Source organism: Hemicordylus capensis, chromosome 4 (genome assembly GCF_027244095.1).
Source record: "Hemicordylus capensis ecotype Gifberg chromosome 4, rHemCap1.1.pri, whole genome shotgun sequence".
Taxonomy (NCBI): domain Eukaryota; kingdom Metazoa; phylum Chordata; class Lepidosauria; order Squamata; family Cordylidae; genus Hemicordylus; species Hemicordylus capensis.
In genome coordinates, this window is record NC_069660.1 from 35,866,435 (window position 1) to 35,893,962 (window position 27,528).

At 45.8% G+C, this 27,528-nt stretch overlaps 1 long non-coding RNA gene across 1 annotated transcript; it reads right to left on the reverse strand.

Moving 5' to 3' along the window:
• Positions 1-6,898: 6,898 nt before the first annotated feature.
• LOC128324862 (uncharacterized) lies at positions 6,899-27,311 on the reverse strand. Its single transcript, XR_008307137.1, has 3 exons — positions 27,232-27,311; positions 26,532-26,670; positions 6,899-7,557 (listed from the first exon to the last, which is right to left on the reverse strand). It is a non-coding gene; the product is annotated as an uncharacterized LOC128324862 (long non-coding RNA).
• Positions 27,312-27,528: the final 217 nt, after the last annotated feature.

Genomic DNA, 27,528 nt, shown 5'->3' on the forward strand with positions numbered 1-27,528 from the left:
GAACTGCAGGATGTTAACAACTATACGTCAGTGGCCAATATCTCCTTTCTGCTCGATCAAGTGGTGGCTGATCAACTCCAGAGACTCTTGGAGGAAACTGATTATCTAGATCAATTTCAGTCAGACTTTCGACCAGGTTTTAGAACAGAAACTAGCTTGGTCATTTCAATGGGAGTGTGACCCTGTTGATTCCCTTGGATCTCTCAGTGACTTTCGATAGCATGGACCATGGCATCCTTCTAGATAGGCTGGCTGGGTTGGGTGTCGGATGCACTACTTGGCAGTGGTTCTGCTCCTAGCTGGATGATTTCCAGAAAGTGGTCCTGATCAGTGGTCCTGATCAACCATTTCACAGTTGTGCTTTGGGATTCTATTCCCTTCCCATGCTGTTTAACATCTACATGAAACCACTCACCCATTTTATTTGAGGTGTCATCAGTATGCGGATGACACCCAAATGTATCTCTCTTTTTCATCAGATACAGGTGAGATGGTGACTGTCCTGAATCAATGCTTGGGCACAGTAGTGGACTGGATGAAGGTACATCCAGTATCTTGGCACAACAATGGAATCTGAATGAGAGTCCAGATAAGATGGAAGTACTGTTGGTTGAAGCCACCTAATGGTGCAGCAGGGAAATGATTTGATTAGTAAGCCAGAGGTTGCCGGTTCGAATCCCTGCTGGTATGTTTCCCAGACTATGGGAAACACCTGTATTGGACAACAACAATATAGGAAGATGCTGGAAGGCATCATCTCATACTGCATGGGAGATGGCAATGGTAAACCCCTCCTGTATACTACCAAAGACAACCACAGGGCTCTGTGGTCGCCAGGAGTCGACACCGACTCGACAGCACACTTTACTGTTGATTGATGGCTTGTCCACCCAGGTGAGTGATATTCAGCCTGTTCTCGATAGGGTTGCATTCCCCATAAAGGATCAGGTACACAGTCTGGGGGATGCTCCTTGATGCAGCATTGTCACTAGAGACTCAAGTGGCCTCTGTAACTTGGAACACTTTTTATCAGCTTTGGCTGATAAGGCGGCTGCAGCCTTACCTGGATGGAGATAGCTTGGCTACAGTTACTCATGCTCTGGTAACCTCATGTATAAATTACTGCAATGTGTTGTACATGGGACTGCCTTTAAAAACAATTTAGAAACTGCAAGTGAACCAAAATAGGGCAGCAAGATTATTAACTGGGACTGGACATTTTGATTACATTACTCTGGTGCTTCATCAGTTGCACTGTCTCACAGTAGGTTTCCGGGCATAGTTCAAAGTGCTGATTGCAGCCAGGTACAGCTTGCAGCCAGGTTAACAGAAAGAGTGCCTTGCCCCACATGTCCATACATGGACCTTAAGATCCACTACAGACGCTCTACTCTGAGTTCCCCTGCCAAATGAGGTGGCGACATGGAAGGTGGCAACGACTTGGAAGCAGGTGGTGGGTGGTAACAGTGGGTGGCAACTTGGAAGCAGGCCTTTTTGGTGGTGGCACCGCATTTATAGAATAGCCTCCCCAATGAGGCTCATCTGGCACCATCTTTATGATCTTTTTGACTTTGGCGAAGACCTTTCTGTTCACCCTGACTTTTAAAATGCTTTTGAATGTTTTTAAATGCTTGCATACCTGCCACCATGTCCCTATTTCCCCATTCAGGTGAATGGGGAAATAGGGACATATTAGCAGGTATGTTCTGGTATACAGTTTTATTGGTTGGTAAACTTTGTTTCTGTTTCATTTTTAAATGTTCTTAATTGTATGTTTTGTTTTATTGTTTTATTCTCTGAGGCACCCAGAGAACGATTTGTTATGGAGCGGCTATACAAATAAAGTATTATTTATTTTATTGTAATCATTCTATGAGACACAATTGTTGTACTGAGAAATGTGGGATAGAGTTGTGAATCTAAGGTGTTTTGTTGCAGAGGGGGTTTTCCCCTTTGCAAGGCAAAAGAAGGAAAAACTGGTAAGCTACCTTGTTCTCAGTTCTGAGTTAATGGATGCTCAAATACCTAAAAAGCACAGGAGTCATGCCAGAAAAAAATGTTGGCAACCTTAACCACAAACAAACACCCAAAGGAGAAGTTTAGAAGGTGATGTTATTAAAAGCTGCAGTGAGTGCTACATGATGAAACCTAATCTTGCTGAGTTTCAGTTCATCTCAAATAGCCTTTATTGTTGGCACAAGAAGATATCTAAGTGCTGCCAAAGGATATGCAAAAGTGAGATCTCAAAGATATCTGCCCCAGAGTGCAGAAAGCACAGAGGTGTCACTCTTTTAAAGGAAGTGTTTCTCTTCCAATATTGTGGGCTGAGGTTTTCTGTGTCCCTGGATCAAATGAAGTGCAACTTTGAACCTTTGCCAGCTGCACATGTAAAAGCAGATTATAGCGAAATTTGATATATTAGTTGAGGAGCAACATCTTGGATTTTCTTAGAGGCAGCTGGGGTGAGTTGAGCAATTCACGTTTTGCTTATTTTCTTGTTTAAGGGTAGTGATCATCTCTGGGAGGCAGAAGAAGCAGCTATTTGTGCCCAGATTTGTGCCCAAGATAGAGCAAAGCTACCCAGCAGCTTCCTTTGCTGGATGTCCACACAGCAAAATAAACCAACACAACACACATTAGCAGGTGCTAGACTTTCCAGTATCAGTCAGGCTTTAAAGTGATAAGTAATTATCACTAAGTAAGCCTGACGCCTACAGTGATAAAGAAAATTCTGTGACTAATGTATTAGGTACTTTCCAAAAGAGATGTGGGTAGAATCAATACAGCTCCCCACGAGAGCTAGTGCAGTGGAGTGGCTAAGAGACTGAGCTATAAACCTAGGAGCCTTTGGTTCAGATCTTGCCACTGAACTCACTCAGTGGCCTTAGGCAAGTCATTCCTTCCCAGCTTCACTCCCCCCCCCCCATGATATCAGGATCATAATATACCTTGCAGCATTCCCATCATCCACAGCAGTCTTCGGCCATGGTGGCCAGGGATGATGAGAGTTGTAGTCCAACACCATCTGGGGACCCCATTTGGAAAACCCCTGCTTTTCAGGATTGTTGTAAGCATTACAAGAAAACAACACATGTGTGCTTCGAACACCCCAAAGAGATATGCAAGTTCTAAGTATTATTGGGCCAATTCAAACATACCCAGAAATGGCCCTCACAAACACAAAGGTGGGGATTGTGGCTGTGAATTGGTGCCATCTGGTGCCCCAGCACCTAGTTGCATGGGGAGGGTTCATGTGAACTGACCCTCTATGCCAGGGCTGCTCGTCTTTGGCCCTCCTGCAGATGTTGGCCTACAACTCCCATAATCCTTGGTTACTGGCCACTGTTGCTAGGGATTATGGGAACTGTAGTCCAAACACAGCTGGGGGGGGGTGCGCCTAAGTTGAGCAGGCCTGCAGTCTACGCTCAGTTCAAATACTATTTTATGAGCACTTGAATTGTGCATAGAGGGGTGATTCAGATAAGCCACCCCATTTGTGATTAGCTGCACCAATCAGGGCAGGAGGGAGGACTTGTGTGGCCATGCTCCTCCTCCTTGCACCCTCTATCATTCTCCTATCTGGGCTGTGCAGATGTATTTATCTAGTGGACTTAGAGGTCACTGTTCCACCAAGGAAGTCAGATGGTTCACAAGTACGAATACAACAAATATTTATATACTAATTTTTAACAAATGTTCCCAAAGTGGTGTACATATTAATTTAATTAAAATGGCTCCCTGTCCCCAAAGGACTCACAATCTTAAAAAAGAAATATAAGATAGACACCAGCAGCAGCCACCGGAGGGATGCTGTTCTCGGGATGGATAGGGCCAGTTGCTCTCCCCCTGCTAAATAAAGATAATCCGCACTTTAAAAAGGTGCCTCTTTGCTCAGTTAGCCATGGATATAGTCTCCCATCCAGCCAGTTCTCAAAGCTGAACCTGCTTAGTTTCAGTGTTATATCATGGAATATGTTACCAGCCCATCCAAATTTGTCACTGGTGAATCAATCACAGACTGCACAGCCCAGATGTTAGAAGGAGAGTGATGAACACAAAAAGTACTACATTGCACTTTTTTTGGTAGTGATTCTTTTTTAAAGTGTGTGTGTGTGTAGATATAAGCTTGAGAGGACAGGTCCCTGTCCCAAGGAACCTACAATCTAAAAATTTGCCACATGGGGAACAACAGAGGAAGGTGATAGAATGGGAGGCAGGGATACGCAGGGAACAAATACACATTTGCTTCAGTCACACATACTTAGGCTTACTTGGAGTAGGAGGAGATGGGACCGCCTGAGTACTGACTTGGGAGTGTAGGACGCTTCCCACGAAGCCAGGATTGGGGAAGTAGTTGCTCAGGAGTAAGCCCTAAGTATGAGCAAGCCCTTTGCACAGAGGAGGAAAAAATAGTGCAACAGTGCAACTCCAGGATTCAGAGCAGTGTTCTTCACTGTAAAGCCAAGGGGGCAGTGGTGGACCCATCAGCCCTAAATGCCAGACTAATTGGCTATTGGGACTGTGTGAAGCTTTGACCAAAGCTGGACATTCTGCACAGTCCCTCTGGCACTATGCAGAGACGGCCATTCCCACCATGCAGTGCTCCAGGGCGGTGGGGACAACTCCTTTAAGGGAAGCTGGGCCATCTGGAGTCCTGGCAGCATCTTGGAAGGCATGCATGGAATGTTGGGAGGTGTAGCCCTTCCCAGCACTTTCACCATAGAGAGCTCTTAAGAGAGGGCACCATCTCTCTTAAAGGGGCCTCCCAGCCCTGAGAAAAGCTCAGCACTGTGCAGAGGTCAGCACCACTGTTCCCTCTAACAGGGATTCTGAGATATCGTTCACTACAACTCCCACCATCTGCAGCTGCAATGGCCTTTGGCTGGGGATTCTGGGAGTTGTAGTCAACAACATCTGGGAATCCCTGTTAGAGAGAACACTGGTCAGCACAGTGAAAAATGGCTCTCACATGGAAGGTTTTTTGCCAAAGTGGCCCCCACTTGAAAATGGATTAACACGAGGGGTAGTAGGAGTTGTGTGATTTTTCACTGATGAAGTCAGAAGGAGCATGACACTGGTGTAACCATATTCCATAAAGTGCTTACAAGCATAACAGATGGCAAGTGCTGAAAGAAATGTCTGTGTGGAGGGGCAAATATTTTCTCAAGGACAAATATTTGAGTGCTGAAAACATGGAATATATCTGCAATCAGGGCTCAACCTTGAACCGGCTTGGAGACTCATATATTGCTTGTTTATTGTATGCATCCCCACCAGTATTCCCTTTAACAAGGATTCCCAGATGATGTTGATTACAACTCCCATAATTCCCAGTCAAAGGCCATTGCAACTGGGGATGCTGGGAGTTGTAGTCAACAACATATGGGAATCCCTGCTGCAGGGGACACTGGTCCACACACATATAGTGGAAGGAGCCATAGACTGGAAAGTAGGGGCACAGCAAGGTTAGTGGCAGCCCTGGGCCAAGATTTGAGGATGGGTGACCCACCTGCCTGCCTGCCACTTTCTTCTTCTTCATGGAGGACAGGTCTATCAATGGCTACTAGCCCAAAGACTATAGGCCACTTCCAGCCTCAGAGGCAAGATGCCTCTAAATACCAGTTGCAGAGGACCAACAACAGGTGAGAGGGCATTCCTTCAGCTCTTGCCTATGGGCTTCTCAGAGGCATCTGGTGGGCCACTGTGGGAAACAGGATTCTGGACTAGATGGGCCTTGGGCCTGATCCAGCGGAGCTGTTCTTATATTCTCATCTTGATCTCAACATCCAACAAAGTTTTCCATGATGGTTTGGTTAGCAAATCAGTAAAATTGGGCTACATGATAATATCATCAGGTGGATTCACACCTAGTTAGAAAATTAGTATTCATCAATGGCTTCTCATCAGACTGGAAGGAGACTTTGATGAGTGCCACAGGGTTTTGTCCTGGGCTCAGTCCTCTTCAATATTTTTATTGATGACTTAGATGAAAGAGCAAAGGGAATTCTCATCATATTTGCATATGACACAAAACTGGGAGAGATAGCTAACATCTCAGGAGACAGGAATAAAATTCAGAATGACCTTAACAGAATGGAAAACTTAGCTGAAAGAAACAAAACGAAATGCAACAGTCTACACTTATGCAAAAACAAATAGTTCTAAGCAGAAGTAATGGAGCCACATCTAAGTGACATTAAGGGTATGGAATGAAATGCATTTGGTAAAATTTGATTCTCATTCTTGGAAAGTGGACTTGTTTCTCCACCATTTTCCCACAATACAGTTTTGAAGGGGTCATGCTTATAATTTGAGTGACCACCATCTTGTTTCAAGTTGGCAGATTGGGAGTGGAGGGTGGCATCAAGGTACATCAGGACATAAGAACATAGGAAGCTGCCATATACTGAGTTAAACCATTAGTCCATCTAGCTCAGTATCGTCTCAGACTGGCAGCGGCTTCTCCAAGGTTGCAGGCAGGAGTCTCTCTCAGCCCTATCTCGGAGATGCCAGGAAGGGAACTTGGAACCTTCTGCAGGCAAGCAAACATGCAGGTGCTCTTCCCAGAGTGGCCCAATCCCCTTAGGGGAATATCTTACAGTGCTCACATGTACTCTCCCCTTCCCCATGTGCTGTGAGTTTGGTTTGTATCTGGTGGCTTAAACATGTTATACTTGGGCGGTTAATCTGGGTGGTTAAATGTAAATGGCTTAAATTTTGCGTAGAAAAACTGAAATAAAAATACCACAGTCAGGGTCCCTTAGGACCCCCTGCCATTTGCTGTAAATTTGGTTTCTGTCCGTAAACACTAATTATTAGGGACACATAGTTGTTAGGCACACGCTGATCTCATAAGAACTTAAAAGCAGGCTAAATATCAAATGTGTAGGTTATGGGATGGGTATATAAATGTATATTTATTATTATTTCTTGTTTACACAGACAGGTGTTATTGACTGGTTTGTTTTATCCAGACATCGAGTCTTTCCCAAGGACCTGGGATGGCTGGATTTTATTGTCAATGTTGTTGTGGTTATTATAGATATCGTTGCAGAATATAGGCTGTTCCCAGTAAAGTTGCCTTTTGTAATTGGCTGATGGTGATTTCTGTGGCCCCTATGGTGTTGAGGTGCTCTTCAAGTTGTTTTGGAATTGCACCGAGGGCAGCAGTTACCACTGGGATTATTTTGGTCTTCTTCTGCCACAGCCTTTCAATTTCAATTTGTAGATCTTTGTATTTTGTGATTTTTTCTATTTCTTTTTCTTCTATTCTGCTATCCCCTTGTATTGCTATGTCGATCCTTGTTGGCATTTTTCGCATATTTTTTCCGGTTAAACGACGTTTCTTCCAGTAACTCTGCAGTCTCCAGCCCCAGTTGCTCAACTGAAGATCCTGAGTCCTGTTGCCCACTTTCCACCAGATGTCCAGGGACTCCAGCACCTGGCGCGGTCCTTCTTGACCCGGGCAACGACCAATCCAGTATAGATTTATTAAAGTTATGTCTCACCATATTGTTGATGGGAGAGGCACTCTTCGTCTGACTCCTCTGGTGAGACCTGTCCAGTGTGGTTGGACATTATTATTATTATTATTATTATTATTATTATTAATAAAATAAGCTGATTGGAAATCAGCACAGCAGTGTGATGCTACTGCAAAGAGGGCTAAGAGGCTGCATTAATAGAATCATATTGTTTCCAAGTCATAAGAAGTAATAGTTCTATTTTATTCTGCACTAATCAGATCTCATCTGGAGTCCATTTAGCAATAGCAATAGCACTTACATTTATATACCGCTCTATAGCCAAAGCTCTCTAAGCAGTTTACAATGATTAGCATATTGCCCCCAACATTCTGGGTACTCATTAAAAAAGATGTAGACAAATTGGAGCAGATTCAGAGGATGTCAAAGAAGACCATCAGGGCTCTGGAAAGCAAGCCCTGTAAGAAAAGGTTGAAGGAACAGAATGTGTTTAATCTGGAGATGAGTAGACTTGGAGGTGGGCGGGGTTAGACATGACAGCCCTTTTCAAATACCTGAAGGCCTATCACAAGGAAGATGGCAAAGAATTGGTCTTTGCTACACCAGACCTAGTGGGCGTACATTACAGGAAGACAGATTTCAATTAAGCATTCAAAGAAACTTCTTAATAGCAAGAGTAGTTTGACAATGGAACCAATTAGCTTGTTTTTTCCCCTTGCTGGGGGGTCAAGCAGGGGCTGGACAGTCACTTGTTAGGGATGCTCTAGATCTGGATTTCCTGCATCAAGCAGTGGGCTGAGCTCGATGATGGGCCAACAAAGTAGCCTCCTCCAACTCTGCACATCTATGACCAACTTTTCTCTCTTCCTCATTTGCAAAGAGCAACGACTGGGGTGCTGATTAAGCAGCCTGGCAAGTACGCCCTGCAGTCATTTAAGGTTCCCAACAGGCCCTTATTAGCAGGGAGGTCCCTTATTTCAGTCCAGAATTGTCTGTCCCTTTTGTGCCTTATTTTCAGCTAATGGGAAGAACCTCTGGCTTAGATCAAATCAGTTATTTTCACTAATAATGAAATAAAGGTGATGCTCATGAGCTGCAGCTCCTTTCTCTTCCCCCTCCCTACCAGAGGACTCTGTGGTTCTGGTTGCCGACTGTCCCGTGTTAACATTAACAGCCATCAATGACTGGCCAAGCCACTTACCACTCTCTGCTTTTAAAAATTTTATTGGTTTTTACAATATAACAATCTCATTACCTCCAATTAAACAAATGTTGACTTCCCGCTCGCCAATCTGTGCGAATCACTAATTATACAATTCAACCATTGCTATAGTAATTCAAAACATATACCCTATACCTTACAAACTCGATTTTACTCTACCCGACCTGCTATTATTACTAAATTTCAAACCCTGCTGAAAAATCAATATTAGAAAAATAGTTCTTTAAGTATAGTAAGAATGGTTTCCAATCTCCTTTAAAACATTCCCGGTTTTCATCCCTTATCAGTACTGTAAGTTTTGCCATCTCAGCATATTCCAAAGTTTTTATCAGCCAATCTTCTTTTGAGGGCATTTCATTGTTCTTCCATTTCTGCGCATATACTATTCTAGCCGCCGTGGTTGCATACATAAAGATTGTTAAATTCCGCAACTTACCACTCTCCAGGTATCAGGATCATGAAAATCATGCAAGTGATGATCACTAGATAGTGCTGGTGTGTGAAACCTATCATTGCTGGCTAACAACAACTGGGCGAACCATGAATATATCAATAAGCAGAGGAGAAGCAGAGCCTATTCCCACGATCTCTAGAAAGCGGGCTAAGGGAGCCTAGCCTGCTTCCTAGTGATCATCAGAACCACCAGGCTTGCAGGTGAGCCTGGTAGTTCCAAGGTGGCTAGCCTGCCTAATTCGCCCTCCCCTTAAATGAGGCTGAGCAATTGCTCTGTTAACCTTGTCACGGCAACACATGAGTAGACCCCTGACTAGGAGTCTATAAGCAGCCTCCCAGTGTTGGGGGTCCCCCCACTGCGTCGGGCATCGTGGGATCCCCACAGACCCCACCGGCTTCGTGACCGAGCCGGTAGTCATGTGGGCAGCTGATCCATCTGCCCAGGGCTAGGGGTTTGATCGTCTGCGGGGAGAGCGGGATAAGCCCGCACTCCCTGACAAACCCCGTCTGGCGCTTCACACAGGTTGTGTGAAGTGTCTCGCCTAGGGTTGCCAACTGTCCTTCATTACGCAGGACGTCCCTCATTTCAGGGATGAAATGTTGGTCCCTTTAGGGACAGCATTTGTCCCTCATTTTGGTGTTGGGGCGAGCAGCTTCCTCTTTTGAGAAGTTTTTGGTTGAAAAGTGGTATAACTTGAATATGTTCTAAATTATAACTATGCTGGCATTATTCAATAGCATATAATTCAATTACATATAGATCAATGATACGCAGGCTCTCGATTACCACTGCATACACCTTGCCCCCTCAAACCCTCCCCAAGTCAGACCCCACCAGCTCCCCCAAACTGGTGTCCTTCATTCTGGCAATGAAATGTTGGCAGCCGTACGCCTCGCAATCTAAGTTGTAACTAGTTTAAGTTGAAAGTGGTTAAAACAGATACAGCACTGCTACTATGGCCCCTGATTACCCCCACTTACACCCCATCTATGCCCTATAACAGTGGAATACAGGCAACCCCACCCCTGCTGCTGCCCTATCATTCATTCTTCCTGTTTCTCTGGATCACCTGCGGGGTGAGAGGGCAGCACATTTGGATACAAAATATGCAGAACAATGAGCTTTTCATGCAAATGCAGGCAGCAGTTGAAGGCTGATGATGAGCTCTTATCTGGGGTGATCATGTTCATGGGTCCAGACAAACGGAGTAGGAAAAAACTAAATCCTTCCTCTTCTCCCATGCAGTCCTGATGGCAGTCTTGATGCTAGTCATGGAAACAAAACTCAGTTCCCGGAATACTTCCTTGATTTGAATGCAGGTATGGAGTCTAACCAGGAGGTGGCAGCAGATTACAAAATGAGTAGACTGGTTTCATTTGCAAGTTTTTTCTGCAACGTTTTGCACTGTGACCCTGTCATCTGCCTGCATGGGAAAGCATTCTGCTCATACAAAGGCACTATCTTCTACATATTTATTTATCCTAGGCATACCTCTCGCTAATCCCATGCGTGGCAGCTCTCACGAGAGTTTGCGAGCAGATGCCCATTAGCAACGGGGAAGGAGAAAATAGGGATGCTGGCCCCAGTGGGCAGCCGGCCACCGGGAGCAGGGGGTGGAGGGCCGGGCCGGCTGCCGGGAGCAGCAGGCAGCAGTGGGCCGGCCTGACTGCTGGGAATTGGTTGGCGGGCAGGCAGGAGGAGGTGGTGGGCTGGTTTTCTGCCCAGAAAACCAGAGAGCCAGCGTGGTGTAGTGGCTAGAGTGCTGGACTAGGACCGGGGAGACCCGAGTTCAAATCCCCATTCAGCCATGAAACTAGCTGGGTGACTCTGGGCCAGTCACTTCTCTCTCAGCCTAGCCTACTTCACAGGGTTGTTGTGAGAGAGAAACTTAAGTATGTAGTACACCGCTCTGGGCTCCTTGGAGGAAGAGTGGGATATAAATGTAGTAATAATAAAGTCTGCGTGACTCCATCTTAAACTAAGCATTGTCAATACTGGACCCCTGATTTGGGTCAGGCCTTATTTATATAGTTTACATACAAGTCTGAAACGGAGGATAGTGTTGCTCAGCAGAGAGGCTTGGCATGCAGTGCAACTGTTCTTTAGTTTTATGGCGGACCCTGGCTTGGTCACCACCTAGCTAATCCCCACTACCACCATCATACATACAGGTGAAACTCGGAAAATTAGAATATCGTGCAAAAGTCCATTAATTTCAGTAATGCAAATTAAAAGGTGAAACTGATATATGAGACAGACGCATTACAGGCAAAGCGAGATAAGTCAAGCCTTAATTTGTTATAACTGTGATTATCATGGCGTACAGCTCACGAAAACCCCAAATCCACAATCCCAGAAAATTAGAATATTGCATGGAACCAAGAAGACAAGGATTGTAGAATAGAACAATATCGGACCTCTGAAAAGTATAAGCATGCATATGTATTCAGTACTTGGTTTGGGCCCCTTTTGCAGCAATTACTGGCTCAATGCGGCGTGGCAAGGATGCTATCAGCCTGTGGCACTGATGAGGTGTTATGGAAGACCAGGATGCTTCATTAGCGGCCTTCAGCTCTTCTGCATTGTTTGGTCTCATGTCTCTCATCCTTCTCTTGGCAATGCCCCATAGATTCTCTATGGGGTCAGGTCAGGTGAGTTTGCTGGCCAATCAAGCACAGTACACTGTATACTTTTCAGAGGTCCGATATTGTTCTATTCTTCAATCCTTGTCTTCTTGGTTCCATGTAATATTCTAATTTTCTGAGATTGTGGATTTGGGGTTTTCATGAGCTGTACGCCATGATCATCACAATTATAACAAATTAAGGCTTGACTTCTCTCGCTTTGCATGTAATGCGTCTGTCTCATATATCAGTTTCACCTTTTAATTTGCATTACTGAAATTAATGGACTTTTGCACGATATTCTAATTTTCTGAGTTTCACCTGTATGTGTTTAGCCAGTGCCTTCTGCAATGCTAAGTGTGCCTTGTATCCATGCAGAGGGCATTAAATGTGCACTGTCCCCTTAAGTATAGCCCAGACTCCCCTCTCCCACTCTCTCCTGAGCCTACAAGGAAACAGCACGCTCTAGGTCTGCCTTGGGTGCTTTGCCAGGGAGTTGTATATTATCCTTTTTTTAAAAAAAAGTTAAGCTTTCAGCATGTATGGAGCTCTACTGAGAAAGGGCTGGAAAGGACATTGCTCCCCAGCACTCTCCATCCATAGAACATTGGGAGCTGCCTTATACTGAGTCAGACCATTGGTTCATCTCTCTCAGTATTGTCTGCATTGATTGACAGCAGTTCTCCAAGGTTTCAGGCAGAAGTCTTTCCCAGCTGCCAGGAATCAAACCTGGGACCTTGTGCATGCAAAGCAGATACACTCCCAATGAGCCATGGCCCCATCCTCGCCCGATTTGCCAGATTTTGCTGGGGCTCACCACGGCCACATTTCTCCTTAGGGGACACCTTAAGCCCAGCTTGTGCACAGCGTGTTGCCAGGGGGGATATTCGACTTTGGCTACTTGGAAGAAGGGTGAATTCCCTAGACCAGTGATGCAGTGTGAGAATATTGGTGTTCTTGCCCAAGGTAAGCTTGCTATCATTTAACTGACTTGCATAATCCTGGGATGTTGCAAGACTCAAAGCCTTTTCTTTCTTCTCTCTCGTTCTCCCTCCCTCCCTCTCTGAATTCTACCTTTATCTGGTGCAAAGGAGGCCTTTGAAACCAGGCTGTTTGCAGAGGCCTGCTGCTGGTGCCAAATGGAACAGAATAATTGCCCAGCTTCATGTCCACGTGATCACCAAGCACAGCACTTACCCTTTTGGGCAGCCGCCTCCCCTTGACTCACAGTTAATTCAGCAGTGACAGCAAGGCAGAGGGTAATAAGAGAAGGTCACCGCTGGAGCATGGAGAAAGAAAGGATTCTGCAGAGACAGAGGTAAATTTGCAGGGTAGCTGGACAGGAGGAAAAATGAATGCAGGGGCCAATTACACCCTTGGGTAACAAAGGATTATGGAAACAAAAGGTTGCCTCTTGTGATTTATGGCTCTGTCACACCCAAAGGCAGCCTGCCCAATCCGTTCCCTGAGTAGGAGTTAAACCCACTGAGTGTTAGGTCTCACCTAATCCCCACTACTGGCAATGGCCCAGGCTTACAGCCCTGTCAAAAAACAAACAACAACAAGAAACAAGACCATAATTCAACCAACCCAGCCTGGATAACTGAAGGAAGGAAATGGCTTGCCTTAGGAGGAAAGTGCTGGTGCCACATACAGTGAATCAGATTTGTCCCTGCTGCAAGTGGACCTCAAAGATAACTGCTCTACACAGGAACATAGGAAGCTGCCTTCTACCGAGTCAGACCACTGGTTCATCTAACGCAGTAATGTCTACCCAAACTGGCAGCGGCTTCTCCAAGGTTGCAGGCAGGAGTCTCTCTCAGCCCTATCTTGGAGATGCCGGGGGTGTGTGGAGAAGGGCTTTGAACCTTCTGCATGCAAACATGCAGGTGCTCTTCCCAGAGCAGCCCCATCCCCGATGTGGAATATCTTACAGTGCTCACACATATAGTCTCCCATTCAAATACGAACTGGGGCAGACCCTGCTTAGCAAAGGGGACAATTCGTGCTTGCTACCACAAGACCAGCTCTCCTCCCAAGGTGTTTGCCTCCAGGGTGCTGCAGGCCTGCCTCCCAGCACAACAACCCTCACACTGCATGCCGAGGCATGCACCACACATGCACACTTTCTCTTCCTCCCTCCTCCACCCACTGCACATGAGGTCTTTCTCTCTGCCCAGGTTCTCTCTCTCCACATCCATGGAATGAGCCCTCTTGGCAGCTGCAGCAGCCCCCACTTCACAAACAGTGATCTCTGGCCTAGGGCACCAAAAGCCCTCGAGGGCAGAGACGTCATCCCAAGAGAGGAAGAAGGGGAAATGCTCCATTAGAATCGCCAGTTTTGACTGAAGCGATTCCTACAGATTGCTTTTTCCACCACCACCCCCAATACGTTTCATAACATCAAGCTATTAAAATCTGCAGGACTGCTTTCAGTAGCAAGAGGAGATTGATACCGATTCTCTGGAGACTCCAGGCCAATGATTCTCTGACATAGCATACAGCTGGCGAATGTGGAAGAAGCCCAAAGGCTCCACCATAGTCGGCAAAGGAAGTCCCATCCCTGAGGTCTGCCTGTCCCGGCAAAGGGGAGGACAAGATACCAAATGGCCATACAAATGGAGCTATCCTGCAGTTACAAAGGGAACATCTCTCTGGGGTGGAGAGCCCGTCTTGTGGTAAAGTTGTGCCATCGAGTCAGTGTCAACTCCTGGCGCCCACAGAGCCATGTGGTTGTCTTTGGTAGAATACAGGGGGGGTTTACCATTGCCATCTCGATTTTCATTCGATAGAAACTGAATAAATCATCATCATCATCTCCCGCACAGTATGAGATGATGCCTTTCAGCATCTTCCTATATCGCTGCTGCTCGATATAGGAGTTTCCCATAGTCTAGGAAACATACTAGCAGGGATTCGAACTGGCAACCTCTTGCTCCCTAGGCAAGTTACTTCCCCACTGCACCATTAGGTGGCTATAATGGTGACTCTGGGCCAGTCACTTCTCTCTCAGCCTAACCTACTTTACAGGGCTGTTGTGAGGAGAAACTCAAGTATGTAGTACACCGCTCTGGGCTCCTTGGAGGAAGAGAGGGATATAAATGTAACAAACAAACAAACAAATAAATAAATAAAATATAATGAGCACGAATTATCCCCTTTACTTAGCAGCATTCACCTTGGTTTGCATTTGGATGGGTGACTACATATGAGTACTCTCTGCTCTAAGATATCCCCCCCCCCCCCGGTATGGGGAATGAGGTCATAGCTTGGTAGAAGATTATCTGCTTTGCATGCAGAAGGTGCTGGGTTCATTCATTCATTCGATTTCTATACTGCCCTTCCAAAAATGGCTCAGGGCGGTTTACACAGAGAAATAACAAATAAATAAGATGGATCCCTGTCCCCAAAGGGCTCACCATCTAAAAAGAAACTTAAGGTAGACACCAGCAACAGTCACTGGAAGGATACTGTGCTGGGGGTGGATAGGGCCAGTTACTTTCCCCCTGCTAAATAAAGAGAATCACCACGTTAAAAGGTGCCTCTTTGCTGAGTTAGCAGGGGTTATCCCTGGCATCTCCAGGATGTTTTTCACAAGGGGCTTTAAAGCCCTTTAACTCACTTCTCCTCCGGAATGGAGGCCGTGCATTCACCTATAGGCCAGATTCACTCTGAAGTCCCTGCTAGTGATTGGGGAGCAGTCCACACACAATTCGGGTTTTTCATTGTGTGTTAGAGTGTAGCCCGATTTATATCCGGAGTAAAAAAATGCACTTGTGTCAGTTTGGGGGGACAACTTTGAGTTCGCAGTCAAGCCTCCCAGTAAAGCCTGATGTGTGTAAAAGTCCCAGGTAAGGCTGGGACAGAGACTCCTGCCTGAAACCTTGGAGACCAGCTGCAAGTCCGTAGGCAATACTGAGCTAGATGGACCATTGGTCTGACTCAATATAAGGCAGCTTCCTATGCTTCTAGGGCCATTGCTCTGAAAACTGACCAAGAAAACAGTTCTGAGTGTGAGAATAATGTATTACCTCCAGTGTTAATCCAGGGGTGGGGTCACCTAGTGGAGAGGGGGCCCATGTTTACCCTCTCTCTGGTGCCCCCCCCCCAGTGAGGGAGATAATGAAGCAGATAGGGAGGGGTGGAGCTGGGGGGGGGCGCCTGGGTTCTTTGAACCCATCTGCTCAATGATAGCCATACCCCTAGGCCAGCTATCTCTGCATCCAGAGGTGTGGCCCTGATTCTGGAATGTCACTGCCAACTCCCATGGCCTCTGGCTCCTTCACCATGCTCTCTCCCCAAAGAGCTTTGACCTGCTCCCTCCCTCAGTGTTTTGTTTTGTTTTGTTTTGTTTTAAGCTAAACTCAGCACAGATCTTTTTCAAGAGACTTTTTAAATGTTTCACCTGTTGCTTATATCTGGTCGGGTATTTTAGTCTTCAGTTTTTATAATTCTTCATTTTTAGCTTTTAATAGAATTTAATTTGGAGTTTTAAAAGCTGATTCTGATTGTGGTTTTAGCTTGTATTTTTTCACTTGTTTAATGTGGTTGATTTTATTAGTCTGATTTTCTATTGCAACTATTTTATAAATGTTGTGAGCTGCCCCGAGCAGTAATGTACTGGAGGGGTGGGGTACAAATATTTCAAATAAATAAATAGTGCACTCTTTGGACCTTGCTGTGATTGCCTTCTCCCTCGGACCGCTCTTCTTCTGCCGAGTCTTGCTCTGGCCCAGTTGACAGAAGGATGGCCCAAGGAAGCGGGCCTTTTCCCCAGCACCCCAGGCCCCTTGTTTTAGCTCCTCTGCATCTCAATCATTCTGGCCCTGTGCTCCTCATTCCCACTGCTCTTTTTATATGCCTGGGGAGAAGATGAGATAAGATTATTGCTTGACCCTCAGGGCAAAGATGGAAGGAGAAGAGCTGTAAAGCTGACTCCGGCCTTGGCTTGGCTTGCAGAAGGGCCCAATCTGCATTATCTCTGGGCCATGTCAGCTGCCTAGAAGCTAGGCTCACATACCCTGCAGCATTTCCCTGAAGAAAACAGAGTTAACCACACACACACATATTTGGAATGCTCATAGAAGGTAAATCCTTTCCCCCAGTACACATCACTAGAGGGTCTTTTCCACATATTTTTTTGCTGCATTCATGGATCTAGCTATGAATACCGGAAGCAGCCTTCCAGGGGTGTGGCTATAACTGAGAGGATGGGCTCAAAGAACCTGGGCCCCTCAGCTCCTGAGGGGCTCCCCAGCTCCACCCTTCCTATTTTCTGTATTATCTCCCTCACTCTGAGGGGCGAACACGGGCCTCCTCTGCCTCAGCCTCGCCCCTGCTGGCTTCTACTGTCTAGCCACTGGTCCATCTGGTCTAATGCCTGCTCGGACTAGGGATGTGCACAGATTGCGATTCGTGCACAGATTCGAAGGACAGATCGGGCACCTTTCAAAGTGAGGAGAGCAAGTCCGTACCTGCTCCTCCGCTGCTCCACGCAGCTTCCTGCTTGTGGAGGCGCATCCCCAGCACCCCTCGCACAGTGGCGGAGGCCATGTGCGTCCCACCGTGGCACCGCCACCATGCAGGGGGGGTCATGGGGGAGTGCGCCATCGCAGCAGGAAGCTGCGTGGAGTAGCGGAGGGACAGGTACAGATCTGTTCTCCTTGTTTTTAAAAGTGCCCGATCTGTTCTTCGAATCTGTGCACGTATCGCAATTCACGCACATCCCTAGCTCTGACTGGCAGTGACTCTGCAGTGTCTCTTAGGCTCAGCCCTTTTCCAGTGCTGCTGCCCTGAGATTCTTTAACTAAAGATGATAGAGATGGGGGATATGGCTGTGGCTTGGTGCTAGAGCATCTGTTTTGCATGCAGAAGGTCCCAGGTTCAAATCTTGGCATCCCCAGGTAGGGCTGGGAGAGACTCTTGCCTGAAACCTTGGAGAGCCGCTGCCAGTCAGTGTAGGCTATACTGAGCTATACGGACCAATGGTCTGATTCAACATAAGGCAGCTTTCTGTGTGCTGTGTAACCTGGGACTTTTCTGGATCTCAAGCATGTGCTCTTCCTTCCACTGAGCTACCGTCCTACCCCCTGTCCTGGACCAGCTTCAGAATCAGCATGTGAATAAACTGACCATTAACAGTTGCTGGAAAATGTGAGAATGTTCAATATTTAATCCCACAATGGATCAGGTGGTAGTTTCCACAGAACACCTTCAAGTCATACTCAGCAGCATCCAGATTGGCTGTCCAAAAATCTGTCCAAAAATTGGCTGTCCAAAAATGCCCTTCCTTTCCCTTGGGGCGACGATGGGTTTTTAGATTTTTGCCACTCTCGCAGCACCAGGACCGATGTCAAAGGAGGTTTGTCTGAGGGTGCCGCCAGTTTGTCTGTTGGTGACTCAGAGGTGAGTCTTCTCTATAGTTGCCCTGGGGTTGTGGAGCACACCTACTGTTGAATAAGAGATGCTTGCTTCACCCCTGATGGTTTTTAGAAAACTATTGAAAACCTGTTCAGCCAGGCTTTTAACTGAATTGTTATTGATTTATTGTTTTAACTTGAATTTCATATATGTTTTCAATGTTTGTTTTTAAAAGTTTTGGCTATTTTGTTTGATTGTGAACCACCTTGAGATTTTTGTTATAGATGGTATATAAATGTATCATATACATACATACATACATACATAAAATTGTGTTCTGACTGGCACCATTTACTCCCCACAATGCTCCCTGACCAGCAGAATATCACTGTGCTGTGGAACTCTCTACCCCAGCAACATATTCTAATGCATCTGATATCTGTTTCCAAAAGAGTTGGAAATGTCATTATCCTTATGGATGCATAAATGAAGCAGCTGTGGATGAGAGGGAAGTATGCCGACAGACTCAAGGTAACCTGCAAATACGTCAGGGGTTTTGGGGGTGTTTTTTTTAAAATTGATGTTTTTATGTATTTGACATACATCTTTCCCTCCCCCCCCCCAGATACATCTGTTTCACAAAAAATTGCCCCAATGTAATTCAGTGGAGTGGAATGTTCAGAGGGCACTTAACAGACAACCAAGTGCGTGGAGCTAATGGAACTCAGTGGTGAGGTGGGGAAGGACTGGAACAAAAAGAGTGGAAAGTTTCTCAGCTTGGATACTCCCTCAAGACTCAGGGAGGCTTCAAGAAGAGGCAGGGAAGTACTAATGGGTGGCTTCAATTACCCACAAGTAGACTGGGTAAATTTACAGTCAGGTAATTACAAAGAGGTCAGATTTCTAGATACGCTAAATGACTGTGCCCTAGGACAGTTGGTCTTGGAACGAATCAGAGAGAAGGCAACCTTGGACTTAATTCTCAGTGGCACCCAGGACCTGGTGTGGGATGTCAGTGTCATCGACCCTTAAGGGAACAGTGACCATAGTGCGATCAAATTCAGCATACATGCAGGGAGAGCACCAAGGTAGTTTAACACAGACACTTTGAATTTCAGAAGAGGAAACTTCTCCAAAATGAGAAGTATGGTGAAAAGAAAGCTGAAAGGGAAAATCAGGAGAGTCACTTCGCTCTAGAATGCATGGAATTTACTCAAAACCACAATACTAGAAGCCCAGTTAGATTGTATACCCAAAAGGAGGAAAGGTACCACTAAGACCAGGATGATGCCAGCCAGGGGCATAGCTATAATTGAACGAAAGGGTTCAAAGAACACGGGCCCCCAGCTCCTGAGGGCCCTCCAGCTCCATCCCTCCCTATTTTCTTCATTGTCTCCCTCACTCTGGGGGGTCCGCCTGAGAGAGGGATGAACACAGGCCCCCTCTCCCCTAGGTACACCCCTGATGCCAGCATGGATAACAGGTAATGTCAAGGAAGCCATAAAAGAGAATAAGACTTTCTTCTGAAATTGGAAGGCCTGTCCAAATGAAGAGAACAGAAAGGAACACAAACTCTGGCAAAAGAAATGCAAGGTGACAATAAGGGAGGCAAAAAGAGAGTTTGAGAAACATTTAGCTAAAAGCATCAAAGGGAATAACAAAAATGTCTTTAAACACATCATAAGCAGGGAACCTGCCAAGGAGGCGGTTGGACCATTAGGCAATGAGAGAGTGAAAGGGATTATTAAGGAGGATGTGGAGGTTTCAGAGAAGCTAAATGAGTTCTTTGCGTCCGTCTTCACGGCAGAGGATACAGAGCATATAACTGTTCCTGAAACAGGCTTTTTGGGGATGGAGGCTAAAGAACTGAGTCAGATAGAAGTGACAAGAGATGATGTTCTAAACTGTCTGGAAAAACTAAAAACTAACAAATTGCCAGGACTGGATGACATCCATCCAAGAGTCCTCAAAGAACTCAAATGTCAAATTGCCGACCTCCTTGCCAAAATAACTTATCCCTGCAATCAGGCTCTGTACTGGAGGACTGGAAAGTAGCAAATGTAATACTGATTTTCAAAAAGGGATCCAGGGGTGATCCGGGAAATTACAGGCTGGTTAGCTTAACGTCCGTTCCTGGCAAATTGATGGAAAGCATCCTCAAGGATAAAATTGTAAAGCACATAGAAGAACAGGCTCTGCTGGGAGAGAACCAGCATGGCTTCTGCAATGGTAAATCTTGCCTCACCAACCTTTTGGAGTTCTTTGAGAGTGTCAACGAGTGTGTGGACTGAGGTGATCCAGTTGACATAATATACCTGGACTTCCAAAAAGCTTTTGACAAAGTTCCTCATCAAAGACTCCTGAAAAAATTTAGCAGTCAGGGGATAAGGGGACAAGTACATGTGTGGATTGCTAACTGGTTGAAAGACAGGAAATGGAGGGTAGGTATAAATGGAGAGTTTTCACAATAGAGGGAAGTAAGAAGTGGGGTCCCCCAAGGATCTGTACTGGGACCGGTGCTTTTTAATTTATTCATAAATGATCTAGAAGCAGGGGTAAGCAGCGATGTGGCCAAATTTGCAGATGATACCAAACTCTTCCGGGTAGTGAAATCCAAAATGGATTGTGAGCAGCTCCAAAAGGATCTCTCCAAACTGGGGGAGTGGGTGACAAAATGGCAAATGCGGTTCAGTGTTAGCAAGTGTAAAGTGATGCACATTGGGACAAAAAACCCCAACTTCAAGTATACACTGATGGGATCCGAGCTGTCGGTGACGGACCAGGAGAGGGATCTTGGGGTTGTGGTTGACAGCTCGTTGAAAGTGTCGACTCAATGTGCGGCAGCTGTGAAAAAGGCCAATTCCATGCTAGGGATCATTAGGAAGGAGATTCAAAATAAAATGGATAATATTATAATGCCCTTATACAAAACGATGGTGCGACTACACCTGGAGTCCTGCGTACAATTCTGGTCACCACGTCTAAAAAGGACATTGCAGAACTGGAAAAGGTGCAGAAGAGGGCAACCAAGATGATCAGAAGCCTAGAGCACATTTCCTATGAAGCAAGGCTACAACACCTGGGGCGAAAAAAAGACGACTGCGGGGAGACATGATCGAGGTCTATAAAACCATGCATGGTGTGGAGAAAGTGGATAGAGAGAAATTCTTCTCCCTCTCACATAACACTAGAACCAGGGGTCATCCCATGAAATTGATTGGCGGAAAATTTAGCACCGACTAACGGAAGTACTTTTTCACACCACGCATAATCCACTTGTGGAATTCTCTGCCACGAGATGTGGTGACAGCCAACAACCAGGAAGGCTTTAAGAGGGGTTTGGAGAACTTCATGGAGGGGAGGTCTATCAACGGCTACTAGTGGGAGGGCTATAGAGGCAGGATGCCTCTGAGTACCAGTTGAAGGGGAATAATAAGAGGAGAGAGGGGCATGCCCTCAACTCCTGCCTGTAGGCTTCCAGATGGGCCTTGGGCCTGATCCAGTAGGGCTGTTCTTATGTCAGTCACAACAGGATGAAAACGAAGTGGGATTGAATACCAGTGCTCAAAAAAACCCAAAGCCAAAACCCGAAAAAAATATAATTTGCATATGAAGTAAGATCCAGGCTACAGCAGGGACTCCTGTTTTTGTTAATAACTTTGGTTTTTTCAACATATTCAGCCACAGGCTCAGATAACATTTGCACTAGGGATATGCTGCAACATTTTGTGGCGGGTCCATACTTGTTTTTGTACATTGTTCATGATTGCTGATTCCCTTAGATGAGCCCTGCCAGATAAGACCATGGCCAATCTACTCCAGCATCCTGTTTCCCACAGTGACCAACCAAACCTGCTAACTGAGCAAAGAGGCACCTTTTTAAAGTGGTGGGTCTCTTTATTTAGATCCCAGTGACTGCAGCCCATCCCTTTGCAAACCATAAAGTAAAATTGTGTTGTTGAGTCAGTGTTGACTCCTGGTGACCACAGAGCCCCGTGGTTGTCTTGGGTAGAATACAGGAGGGGTTTACCCACCCACAGCCCAGTCATGATAGAAATGGAGGGGGGAAACAGAGCAACCAGGGAGAACACACAAAGGAGAAAGATTGCAGGGAGTGAAGGGGGGAGCCAATGGCTATGTGAACTGTCCATCTACTTCACCCAATTAAGCTGCCTCAAAGCAGCTGCAAAGTAGATTCCCTCCTCAGATACCCTGAGGCATAAAGCCATGTGTGAAAAACCTCCAGGGAAGCTCACAAGCAGGAGATAAAGATCTACCCCCTCTAACTGCTGTTGCTGTCTTGCAACTACTGGTATTCGTCCTCATGATTACTTGGCTTGTTGTTTTATTGCATATTTGACCTTAGAAACATTTCTGGAACTGGGAAGGCAGGATCGACATATCTGTCTACATGAAGCAAAGCAAACAACTAAATAATAGTATAGAGACACCCTCCTGTTACTCCAATGGAGCCATTGATACCAGTTCCAGGTGCACCTTGTTTTTGGTCTTCTGTATATTAATTTACTTGCCAATTATTCATTGAGGGGTTTCCTTTGTGCTGCTCTTTCCTGCACGACTGGTCCTGCATTGGCATAGACGGCAACTACCCCAGGGCACAGGGTATTCCCAAGCCCTGCCGGGAGTCATTCTCAAGCTCCAGGAAAACAAGCTTGTCCACATCCTTGCTCTCCATTCTGCTATTTTTTGCCTGGATCTTTCTCACCCCCACCCTCCCCTAGTGGATCACTGTTTCATCCCGAGGGGTTGAGTGATTCATCCAGTATAGATCCCAATGACTACAGCCTATCCTTTTGCAAACCATAAAGTAAAGTTGTGCCATTGAGTCAGTGTCGATTCCTGGTAACCACAGAGTCCTGTGCGTGCCTTTGGTAGAATAAAGGAGGGGTTTCCCATTGCCTCCTCCAGCTCAGTATGAGATGATGCCTTTCAGCATCTTCCTATATTGCTGCTGCCCGATATAGGTGCTTCCCATAGTCTTGGAAACATACCAGCAGGGATTTGAACCGGCAACCTCTGGCTTGCTAAGTCAAGTCATTTCCCCGCTGTGCCATTGGGTGGCTACTTGCAAACCATATCATTATGTATTATTATCGCAGCACCTAGAGTTAGCATCCAAGATGAGCGCTTCATTTGGACAGCATGATCCTGAGGAAGAGACAGTCACTGCCATGAGGTTCGCCTCTCTGAGTGGGTGAGGCAAAGAGCGGAAAAAATAACAAGGGACCAGGTCACATGCTCAGTAAAGCCCCATAAAGCTACAACAGCCAAGGCAACCCTTGGAGTCAAAATGGGGACTCTTTAATCACTGCTAGTATTGGGAAACAGGGCTGGCATCAAGGCTCAGAGTCATTGGGGTGCTGCCCCAAAGCTCTGTGGGATCCAAAACATCATTGGGAAACTGTCCAAAGAGTAGGAATGTCCCAAAATGTGATTTAGTGTCCGAATCACAGCACAATCCCTTTAAAATTGAGGTGCTCATGTGCGGAGGCCGTGTGTGAAGCCGGCATGCACAGGCTGCTGGGGGAGAGTGCCACTGACACGCGCTAATAGCTGGGGAGGGGGCGGCGCTCCACCAATATGGAAGCGCTGGTGAGCAGAGGAGGAGCAGCGATGGACCTGCTCTCCTCCACGTAAAAGGGGCTGGGTAAGACCTTGATTTTGAAGGGATTGTGCCATGATTCAGAAGCTGAATCATGTTTTGGCACATCCTTACCAAAGAGCACCTCTGTGGCCATAGCATTGGTGTGGTGGCGGCAGAATGACTCTTCAGAGAAGGAATGCTGGTCTTGGAGTGCCACTGAGACAGCAAAATGCCCCCTTGCTCCCCACTTTTAAAAAAGGAAAGAAGGCAAAGAGGGTGCATTTGGAGCGTGCACACCAACAAGGGCAGCATTTGATGCCCTGCCTCAAGGGCAGAGAAGTGTGGAGCCACCACTGAGGAGGGGGCCCATGGAGGGCAATTTGCCAAGGCTCCCCTGAAACGAGGAGCTGCCCCTGCTGGAAACAGAAGGAATCTCATTCCCAGAACAACCAGGGTTGGGAGGAAAGCTATGTGTACAACTAAAAGAGTCAGTGTGGTGTAGTGGTTAGAGTGTCGGACTAGGACCGGGGAGACCTGAATTTGAATAGAATTCAGCCATTGAACTCACTGGGTGACTCTGGGCCAGTCACTTCTCTCTCAGCCTAACCTACCCCACAGGGTTGTTGTGAGGAGAAACAGAACTATGTACACCACTCTTGGCTCCTTGGTGGAACAATAGGATATAAATGCAAATAAAAATAAACAAACAAATAAAATGCTGTACCAGGTTAATTCTGTGCAGAAAAAAACAGAGTTCTGCAGTATTCCAAATTATGCAAACATCTATGTGCTTATTTTGCTAACTTCATTCTGCTAATTGATAGCTAGGCTTTCAGTTGTTTTAAAATTTAGGAGGCAAGACAAACAAAATAATTGTTCTAAAATTTGGAGGCAATCCTTTGCAGCATAGGAGGCTGAAGGCCAACCTCTGCATTGCAGCCCATTCTCCTAACTTGCTTGTTTCTGGTATGTTTTCTTTTTCACTTTCAAACTGTTGCTGTTTGGTTTCACTTGGCACTTGTTTTGCAAAAAAAAAAAAAAGACTCTGTTTGTACTCAGGCCTAAACTCAGCCCCCTACAGTGAGGCACATACCTGCTGCACACCTGAGCAAGCCTCCTTCTTCTCTCCCAGCCTCATGGTTTGCTCTGCAAATGGGTTCCTTCTCAGATCCAATTATGGGAACAGATAAGTGGAACAATGATTTTATCATTATTTGTTTAACCTAAAGGAGCAGTAAATTGTGACATTTGCTCACACCTTGCTAACTTTGCCAGCCTCACACAACAGAGTGTAGGGGTTTCCCCCCCCCCCTTTCACATCCTGGCTCTTAGACAAGGATTGGTTTTTGTTGTTTTGTTTTGTATGACTGAGATTTCAGCACAAGTGACACAATATGGTCATGCCAGATGGGACACTGAAGTCCTGACAACTGCTGATTTCTAGTCAGAACAAGTAGGGGAAATAATGACAAGTCCAGTAAATTAAGCTGACTAATCAGATTGACTAGGTAGTTCTTAACTTAGCACAGATTTCCAGTCTCTGCTCTTTTGTCTCTGATCACAGGCCATTGTGGCTGGGGATGATGGGAGTTGTAGTACAACCACCTCTGTGGACCCAAGGTTGAAAACCCCAGTGCTAACATTTTCCCTCCCTCCCTCCCCTTCAGATTTCTGTCTGGCCCTAGAAGGCATGATGCAGCAGGCAGAGTACTGAATTTTCACATGGGATTTTCATGTACACCTTGATGCTCAACTTGATTTTCCAGAAACAATGTTCAAATGCCAGGGAAGCCAAAGGGGGCCCTTATCTTTTGGAACAGACCCTTTCAGTTATTGTTTTTAGAAGACTACGAGGCAGGAAACACTTGGTTAAAACTGGGGTGGGTGGTTGGGGCGTTTGTAGCATTCACTTTAGGCCCCTACCTTTTGCCCCACAATCTGAGCACTTCTGAGGATGTTTCATCAATTAATTGGTTAGACTGATCACTTTAAGAATATTCCAGACAACTAACACTAAAGAAAATTAACTCATCCAGTTACTCTGGTACTCCCAACTAATCGGGCAATAGATTTAATTTTTTACAAGTATAAATATTATTAAATAATTCAAGTACTTTTATAAATGTAGATGGCAAAATCTCCAGCTGCAAAGAGGCATCTACTCCTGTGTGCGGAGTTAGGATGCTGTTCATCTCGCCACGTGTGCTCTTACTTTTTAAAAAAAGTATGTTTTTTGCCTTTAGTACTATTTCCCCCCTCAATGGCTGACTTTATCAATTAACTGATAGATTCCTTCACTAAAATTCATAGGATTATTAAGCTAAGAACAATTAAGCTAAGAACAATAAGGCACCCTATTGAGAAGAATGCCCCTCAGAGTTCTATGGAATTTTCTTTCTTCTAACGCCTATTCAGACATTACATTGTACATGTATCAGTCCACATGTGTGAATGACAGTACATGCATTCATTTAAAAAATGAACCTGGGCACAGACTCCTTCAAATGCAAGGTACAGATTGGAAGGATACTGCTATACATGCCTTGAACATAACATGTGAATAACTGTATGTGGTGCATACAGATCTGTGCATGACTGCACAGGACACAGATTGTACATATGCTGAACATGATGGGGAAGTAGGGCTACAGTGTGAAAACCTGTCTTAATATGAGTTGGAACCCTCCATTTGTTGGGCAGTGGGCAGGCGGGGGGAGGAAAGGCACCAAATAGGAAATAAGGCAAAGAGAAAACCCCAGTGGTTCCCAGGATGGTTACTTACCGCGTAGGACAGTTGTAGCAGTTCCTCTGAAGAAACTGGCTCAGTTGTCCCTGAAGAAGAGTCGCTTGACTTGAAGCAACAAGGCCTTTATCAGTTAACTGATGTTTAAGCACATTTGAAGTTTTCTCTTTTCTTGACTCTGCAAGTTTGGGAACCACTGGATTACACCAATTGAGTATTTATTTATTTATTTATTTTTAAACATAACTAAAAAAAATACCCTCCCATGAATTGGGCAACATTTTTTTAAGTTAACTATTTCAGAAGAATGACTCACAAAAAATGTAGGTGGTAGGTGGGTTTTAACACTTTCTCCTTGCACTGTCTTCCTACTGATAATTAGGGATGTGCACAAACCGAGTTTCATGCACTGGTTCAGTGTCAAATTGGCTTGGATGAGATCCAAACCGATTCAGCACTGTGGGGAGGGGGAGCAGGATCTTTAAGATAAAGGAGAACAGGTCCTTACCTGCTCTCCACCACTGCAACAGGAAGCTGCCTGCAGTGGAGAAGAACAGGTCTAAAGACCTGTTCTCCTTTTTCTTAAAGATCCCACACACCCTCACCCTCCCTGTGGCACTGAACCAGTTCGGACCTTGTCTGAACTTGTTCGGCCTCGAACCAGTGCATGAACCTCAATTTGTGCACATTCCTACCGATAAGTTTCCCCCACTGCTATTTGCCCTCAAAGATGACAAACCTTGGGGATGGGGGCATAGCTCAGTGGTAGAGCATCCGCATTGCCTGCAGAAGGTGCCAGGTTCAGTCCCTGGGATCTCCAGGTAGGGCTGGGAGAGACTCTTGCCTGAAACCTTGGAGAGCCACTGCCAGTTAATATAGACAATGCTGAGCTAGATGGACCAATGTCCTCACTCAGCATATGGCAGCTTCCTCCCAAAGTGTTTGCCCTCACATTTTGCCCCCAATGCAAGTATTTGCAGCTGCTTCATGAGCAAATAAGTGCTTCCGGGGATTGCAGGACTTTCAACACGAAAAT